At 37.0% G+C, this 8,470-nt stretch overlaps 1 protein-coding gene across 1 annotated transcript in view; it reads right to left on the bottom strand.

The window, feature by feature from the left end:
* Positions 1-8,470, bottom strand: part of KCNH8 (potassium voltage-gated channel subfamily H member 8) — a 406,714-nt gene that overhangs the window by 201,566 nt on the left and 196,678 nt on the right. The gene's annotated exons all lie outside the window — the stretch shown is intronic.

Below are 8,470 nucleotides of genomic sequence, written 5' to 3'. Positions count from 1 at the left end.
ACACACACACACACACACACACACACACACACACACACACACACACAGAAGCACGAACGTATACTAAATATCGTGTTGGCCTTGACAGAAAGTAAGCTTCTTGAGGACAGCTACTGTCTCTTTTTGTATCTGTCTCCACTGCTTAGCATAGTGTCTGGTACAAAATCAATTCTCAATAAACACATGTGGATTGATTAGCCAGTTAAGGCATCCTTCCAGATAGAAATACATTGTTAAATTTCTTCAGTCATAGACTCATGAGCTGGAAAGGACCTTATGGCTACCCGAGTGATTCCCACCTCCAAGCACAAGTGAGCAAACTGAGACTTAGAGCAATTAAGTGAATTGACCAAGGTCACACATCTAATAGTTATAATTTTCGTTCAGGATTCAAACCCAAGCCTCCTGACTTTAAGCCTCTTCAACATTCTATCACTTACTAACCTTCCTTCTACTTATACTTTCATCCAGATCCTTTATTCAAAACATATTTTCATGCCTTGCTACAATTCCCAAATTGATAGATTAGTTTATTTCATCATTTATATTCTAGGAGGGCTACTTCTATGACTATCGGCAAAAAGAAGTAAATATTTATAGTAGAAATACTTGGCTAGGATACTGTATTTCGATAACATTTCGACAGATCCAGTAGAATCAGATTGTCCTTCTTGCCTGCTGCCCAGCCATGTAATCTGTCCCTTGGCTATCATTTCATCATCTTCCCCATCAGAACCTTGTTTTCTACCTCTGAAATCACCCTGGGCCCTGATAGACTCTCTCTTTCCCAGAAATAGTCCTAACCTGCACCTCTAGGCCATTTCCATTTCATGTTGCTACTCTGGTGTTTCCTTCCTCCCCTTTCCCACCTTCTCTTCAGCTCCCCTTTATGTGCCCTCTTCCCCATTGGGGTGTAAGCTCCTTGATGGCAGGAACTATCTCGCTTGCTTGTATTTGCTAGTACTTAACAGAGTGGTTCACAGTAAGCACTTACATAGTAACTCTCTCTCTGTCTCTGTCTCTGTCTCTGCCTCTGTCTCTCTGTCTCTGTCTCTGTCTCTCTTTCTTTCTCTCTGTCATTCTCTCTCTTTACCTACTTCCAGAAAAATAAAACTAATCTTTAAAAAATTTGCTTCTTTACAGGTATTTCATTTGATTTCAAAAGAAAACTGATTTTTGACATTCTGTGGATGGTTCAGGGTACCTGTTTTCAACTGTTCTGCTAACCCCAAGGTTCTCAGACTTGATGGTGTGTGTCACGGAAACCTTTGGCAGTCTGCTGTAGCCTGTTAACCTCTTTTCAGAGTAATGCTTTTTTAAAAAAAATGTATAAAATGCATAGGATTAAAAAAGAATCAGTTATATTAAAGATGCAATTTTTCCCACCCAAATTAATAAACCCACCAGAAATCCACCTGTAGACTACTTGGGGGACCCTAAATGCCAGACTGAAGAATCCTTTGTTTTTTCATTTCCCTTGATCACAAACCTAGGATCGGTACTGATTGACCTCAGTCACTGTATGAAGAGTAAGCCCACAAAATAGAGAGGTTGGAATACTTTTATATGGTCATAGAAGGAGAAAAGAGTCATTGTGGGGGGCAGAGTTTGTGCTTGCCATGCCAAGACATTTCCTACCCACACCAGGAAACTGGTCACTCACTGCAGAAATTGGTAGTGCTAAGGTAAAACACAAGAAGGATGAAAAACCTTTAAGTAGGCTCTCATATAGACTCCTTGGGCTGAAAAAAGAATCAATTGTCAGGGAGGATTTTATTATCAACCATAATAATGATTATAATAATATTTTTAATAAAATAATAAATAAATTAACTAATCAATAATTAATAAAATCTAGTATTTATATAGCACTTTAATCTTCACAACAATCTTGGGTGGTGAATGCAAACATTATTTTCATTTTGCAGATGAGGAAACTGAGACAGTGATTAAGAGGCTTTATCAAGGTCACACAGTTAGGAAGCGTTTAAAACTGGATTTGAACTCAAGTTCTTTCTGACTCCAGGTCTAAAACTCTCATCCACTGCCACCTAGCTGCCTCCTTGATTTTGACACCAAATTAAGATTTCCATGTCAATTTTGATCCCTTCTAACAAAACCCTATGAATAAGAACAGGGTTTGGATAAACTATCTTGGGAATAAGAAAGGAAGGTATGTATATATTAACTGAAGATTTATTTTTTTAATTGCTCTAAAGAATTAACTATTTGGATGTTTGTTAAAGTATGCTATGGTTTCATGGATTTTTTTTTACATAAAAGGAAATAGAAATGTATGATTATAGATCTGAGTGGGTTCAAGGAGAGCCCTACACTTTAGAACTCTGGGAAAATCTCATGGATAGGCCTCAGTAGGAGATGATGTCACCTAACTACCACCTGGTGGCAGCATATCTGTAGTGAAGGGTCATAACAGGCACATTTTTTTTTTTTTTTGGCTAGGCAATGGGGTTAAGTGACTTGCCCAAAGTCACACAGCTAGTAAGTGTTAAGTATCTGAGGCCGGATTTGAACTCAGGTCCTCCTGACTCCAGGGCCAGTGCTCTATCCACTTGGCCACCTACCTGCCCCAATAACAGGCACATTTTAAAAAAAATTAACTTAATGCAAAATATTACATTCAAATCAACAAGGAGTTATCAAGTGCCTCCTATATACCAGATACTGCTTCTGTTACAAAGACAAAAATGAAACAGTTCCTGCCCTCAGGAAGCTTGCATTCTCATCACGAACTGCCAGCTATTTGAAGGAAAGTCAGAAAACAGTAACAAAAGTTGTTTTGATATATGTTTTAGATTGGGAAGGGTATAAACAATGTTTTTCTTATATAGTGGTCATCAGGAAAAAGGAATCCATTTCCCTGAGCATGTGGAACAGTATCCCTTTGGATATGAAATTGAAGGAGTCATTCTTCTCAATGACAAGGACCTTGTGCTGGTAGAGTTTTTTCTGAGTGAGTTCTAGGGGGTCATGGAGCAAGGGTATTGATAAGTCTCTACTCCAGGACAGACTTAAGAAAAAGCAGACCCCCATGTCTCTGGATTCAAACTGAAAAAGGTCTCAGTATGAAAACCGTTTAAGAGAAAGGATCACAGTAGGGTCTAGTGGAGGGGAGCAGAAGACCAAGGTTTCTAGACCTTTTATTGGGCCACATCCTAGTAGGATTCCAGGTTTTTTCCACTAACATCTCATCCTTTCTTCCCCAGTCTTGTCGCTGCTACTTTTACCCAAACATACACTTAGCAACCTCCTATCCTTAATAAAAGTTCACAGCATTTGAATAGATTTAGTTAGCACAGTATATAACAGAAATAGTACTGCATTTGAAGCCAGAGAATCTGGGTTCAAATCCCAACACTGCCACTAATGACCCATTCCGTCATGGAAAAATCACTTCATTTCTCTGGCCCTCATTTTCTCCAGCAGTCAAATGAGTGCTTTGGGCTAGATGAGCTCCTTAGAAAGTCCTTTCCCATTCCAAATCTGTGATAGTATGATGGCAAATCTTTGTGGGACTGATGGGTTTTTGAGTTTGTAAGCAAACTTGAGACTTTATGAAGTTTAAATTTTGCTGACTGTATCTAGCAGATTCCCATGATATAAGCTAAATGGTTTGAATGGGTTTATGAAAAGGATAAAGTGCTCTCAGATGTCAATAATCTTCACTTTTGCTGAGTATCAAGTAAATAAATCAGAAACATTAAATTAAATGTCCCAAGAAATTCTCGTTAGTTTAAAGTAAGTACTTAGTAAAATATGTTTAGAAGGCAATATTCTGGAAAGGGTGTGTTAAAACCAGCTTTTCATGGTGACAAGTGAAGATGACTGATTAAGAAGGTAGAGGGGGGAATTAGGAGGCAGACAAGATTTTATGAAAACATCGCCCTTTGAAGTATATCATGGGCAAGTGTCTACTTTAGTTTAAGACTTGGACTCAGTTTAAATCCTGTTTCAGTTTCTTACAATGGGCTAGTTGCTTAAAATTTCAGCTTAAGCTTCCTCATCTATAAGAAATGAGGGAAGGAAAGGAGGAAGGGAGGGAGGGAGGAAGGATGGGATGAAGAAAGGAAGGGAAAAGGGAAGGAAGGAGGAAAATGAGGGAGGAATGGAGGGGAAAAGTAAAAAGAAGTATTTATTAAGGACCTGCTATGTGCCAGATATTATGTCCGTTGTTTTACAAATATTAACTCATTTGATCATCACAACAACTCTGGGATGAAGGTGCTATTATTTTCCTTATTTTACAATTGAGGAAATGGAGGGAGACAGTGCTTAAGTGACTTGCTCATACTGATATGACTAGAAAGTGTCTGAGGCCATATTCGATCTCAAGACTTCATTAATTTAGGCCCAGTGCTCTATCCACTGAATCATCTAATAGTAATCCTAGAAGATGGGGATAATAATAACACCTACTTCATAGGGTTGTTTTGAAAAATCAAAGTGAGATGATGTAGATAAAACATTTTGCAAACCTCAAAATTCTGTGTATATGCCAGGTATATTCAAAGGTAGCAATGGTTCGGTGGACTGATAATATTAGGATGACCCGTGTTCATTGCCTTCTTTAGGCACTTGTGAGCTGTTGACACCAGGGGCAAGTTATAACCTCCCTGAGTCTAAATTTCCCCATCTATCAGATTTGGGGGGAGTTAGCTGCAACCTACTTCGCAAGATTTTGTGAGGTTTAAATGAGGTAACATGTGAAATTCTTTATAAATTTTAAGGTACCTTAAAATGGCATGTATTAATAGTTGTCAAACCTACTATTGTAGTCAGCATTGTTAACTCTTATTCAATTTTAGACCTTTCATAAGTTATGAAAGCGGGCTTGTTTCTTTTGATCTACTCACAAATTCAAACTTATTCAAAGAAGGCAGTGCCCAGCACATACTAGGTACTTAATAAATGTTTATTGACTGACTGACATTTAATTTATTTGGTTTTCTTTAAACTCTTTTAGGTATTGGTGACCTTCCTCCATATTTGTATCAATGCTGTCTATCATTTTTCAAATGGACCAAAAATTTCAACAATATTATTCCTAATGTCCATTGGCCACAAAGAAATTCATGCATATCATTATTACCCCATATGTAGAGGCAATCTACAAAAAAAACATTTTTATGCCACTACTATGTGTCGGGTGCCATGATAGGTTCTGGGGATACAAAGTCAGAAGCAAAACAGTCCCTGCCCTCAAGGAGCTTACATTCCATGTAAATATATAACTATATATGAAATAGGTAAAAGGTGATTTGGGGAAAAGGCATTAGCATCTAAGGGGAGCAGCAAATTCAAGAATGTTGGACCCGGAATCAGGAAATCTGGTATCAAGCACTAGATGTGTAATCCAGGGCAAGTCACTTTTCCTCTCTGTCTCAGTTTTCTCAATTGTAAAATGGGGATAATATTAGTACCTTCTTCCCAGGGTTGTTGTGAGAATCAAGTGAGTTAAATGTAAAGTGCTTAACACAGTGCTTGGCACATAGTAAGTGCTACTTAAATGTTAGTGATGATGATAATGATGATGATGATGATGATGATGATGATGATGATGATGATAAATGCTAGCCATTATTCTTATAGATATAATGACAAAAAACCTACCAGTAGGACGTAATATTTTAACAGAGTTTTGATGGAAAGTAGTGTGATAAAATTTTAGAGTCCTGGGCTTGGAGCCAGGAAAACCTGGGTCCCCTTTCTTACACTTACTGTGTGATCCTAGGCAAAACACTGAGCCCCTTTGTGTCTCAGGAAGCTCCCTAGGATGTATCTACTAAGTAAAGGGCAGGTTCCAATCTGTATAGATAAAGGAAGCTTCCATACTAAGAGTTCTCCACACTCCTGAAATCACAGATCCTTCATGTAGTCATGAATTAACTGAATCACTAATTGACTCTTCAGTTTTCAGTAGTTCTCAGAAAAAAAAAAGACTTAATGGAAAGAACAGGCTCTGGGGACAAATCCTCCAAAGACTTCAGTAGCAGTGATAATGAATAATAGAATGTCAGAACTGGAAGGGTCATCAGAGAACATATAGTCCAGCTTCCTCATTTTAGAGAGGAGGAAATCTAAGGCCAGGCAAGAGTAAATAATTTGAAGAAGTCACACTATTGGTACATAAAAGAACAACAATTTGAACCCACGTTCTTTTCCTCCAAATATGGTGTTCCTCCACTGTATCGTACTGTTTCTCAGTCTTTGTACCCACGGAGGACACAATTTATTCATATATAAAAATAGCTAGCTTTATAGAAATCAATGATAATTATAGGAGCTATCACTTATGTAGTACTTTAAACTGGCCCTGTGCTTTACATAAATTATCTCATTTAATGTAAATAGTAAACAGTTGTCTACATGGACTGCTATTTGACTTGTGACAAAGAGTTCTCATGTCCCAAATCTCTTATTTCCAGTGTCATCCTGCTCTAGGATAAGAATTCTCAACCTGAGGTCTGTGAATAGATTTCCCAGCAGATCGATGGATAGATTTCAGGGTGGCCAGGGGGTTTCTGTGAACTTAGATGGGAAAATCATTGTACTTTTATTTTAAGTAACATAAAATAGACATTTAATATTTCCTTCAATTATTTGAAAAATATTCTTAGAAGGGACCTATAGGTTTAACAAGATTGCCAAATGGATTCATGATGTAAAAAAAAAAAAGGTTAAGAACTCCTACTCTAGAATCCTTACTTGCTACCATTAAAAGTTTTTTTCTTTTTTTGGTGGATTATGATACCTTCTCCAAGAAGGATTCTATTATAATGCAGATCACCCATTAAGGAAAGAACAACATGACAAAGGCTCATATATTTATACCTGGAAGGACCGTCTGAGGTCGTCCAATGGTCTTGTTTTAAAGATGATGAAATGGTGGTTTAGGGGGCTGGAGTGCCTTGGTCAAGGTCACTTAATCAATAAGCGGTAGAGTCAGGATTTGAACCCATGTCTTCTGATTCCAAATCAGCAGAACATTTCTATTTCACCATGTGGTTTCTCATATTAAATCATTATGAGCTAGTTCCACATTAGCACAAAGAGTTTTATCAGATAAGTTGTTAATAGAGTACTGGACATGATATTTTTGACTTGGGAGGTAAGAAAGGGGCACCCTCTATGAAGGGCAATCCTGGGAGACACTAAGCATCTTATCAGGGAGAAAAATAGGGGCAGAACAAGAAGTATGTGCTTGGGGGAGAGGTATTTTGAGGGATTCTAATAATTTTAAAACAACAAAAAAATAAGGTGGGTAAAATCTAGTTTCCACTCTCACCCTATTTTTTTCTCTCAAAGGCTTTGGTTGTATGAAAGATAAAACCAAGAGTGTACATGTGGCACTCATTGGAGAGCAAGCTATGAAGTGGGCGAAGCTATAGAAGGTGCCTCTTTCTTATATATTTTAATAAGAACTAATATCAATCATACACTTGGGTTTGCAAATCCAATTTCTCTAGTACAAGATGGGGCAGGCATGGATAGGTTTTAGTTCGTCATAAAAAGGATCTGGGGGCACTTCTGTAGTGGATAGTGTACCATGCACTGAGTCAGCAAGACATGAGTTCAAATATAATCTCTGATACTCTCTGTGTGACCCTGGGCAAGTCATGTTAATCCTGTTTACCTCAGTTTCATCATTTATAAAATGAGCTAGAGAAGGAAATGGCAAACCACTTCAGTCTCTTTGCCAAGAAAACAACTAAAGGAGTTACGAAGAGTCAGATATGACTGAAAAATAACTAAACAACAGCAACAACAAAAAAAATCTAAGCGTTTTGGTGGGCTATAGGTTCAATATGTGTTAACAGTGGCAGTATAACAAGGAAAATTTAAATTTTTTCAACACAATGCACAGCACACAGTAGTTGCTAATTAAATGTTTGATCATGAAATAATAGAATAGATTAGAACCAAACACATATGGCAATTTAGTGTTTGATAAGCCTCAAAACACAAATACCATCCTGGGGAAAAGATTAGAAGAACTTCTGGGAACACTAGAAAACATATAGTGGAAAGTAAGGGGAGAGTATAGTGGAGAGTAATATTTTAAAACATATGATACAATAAATTTCAAAATGGACAAGCTATATATTTAAAATCAAACCCTGAAATTTAAGAGAGTAGAAGTGTATATAATTCACAACTTTGTGTAACAGAAGATTGTTATTACCAAACGTAGGTTAAAGGAAATCATAAAAGATAAAAGAGACAATTTTGATTACATAAAATTAAAGCTTTTGTACAATCAAAATCAATTCAGCAAGAAAAGAAAAAAATGACATAGATTAGGAAAAATAACTTTATGTTAAATGTCTCTAATAAAAGTCTAACATCAAAAATTTATAGGGAATCTATGCAAAACTATGACATTAAAAGACATTCCATCTATCTATCTATCTATCTATCTATCTATCTATCTATCTATCTATCTATCTAT

The sequence above is a fragment of the Vombatus ursinus genome, unplaced genomic scaffold, assembly GCF_900497805.2.
Source record: "Vombatus ursinus unplaced genomic scaffold, bare-nosed wombat genome assembly UNPS02014799.1, whole genome shotgun sequence".
Taxonomy (NCBI): Eukaryota; Metazoa; Chordata; class Mammalia; order Diprotodontia; family Vombatidae; genus Vombatus; species Vombatus ursinus.
The sequence above is the reverse complement of the archived record's forward strand: the minus strand, read 5'-3'. Positions and strand labels throughout refer to the sequence as shown.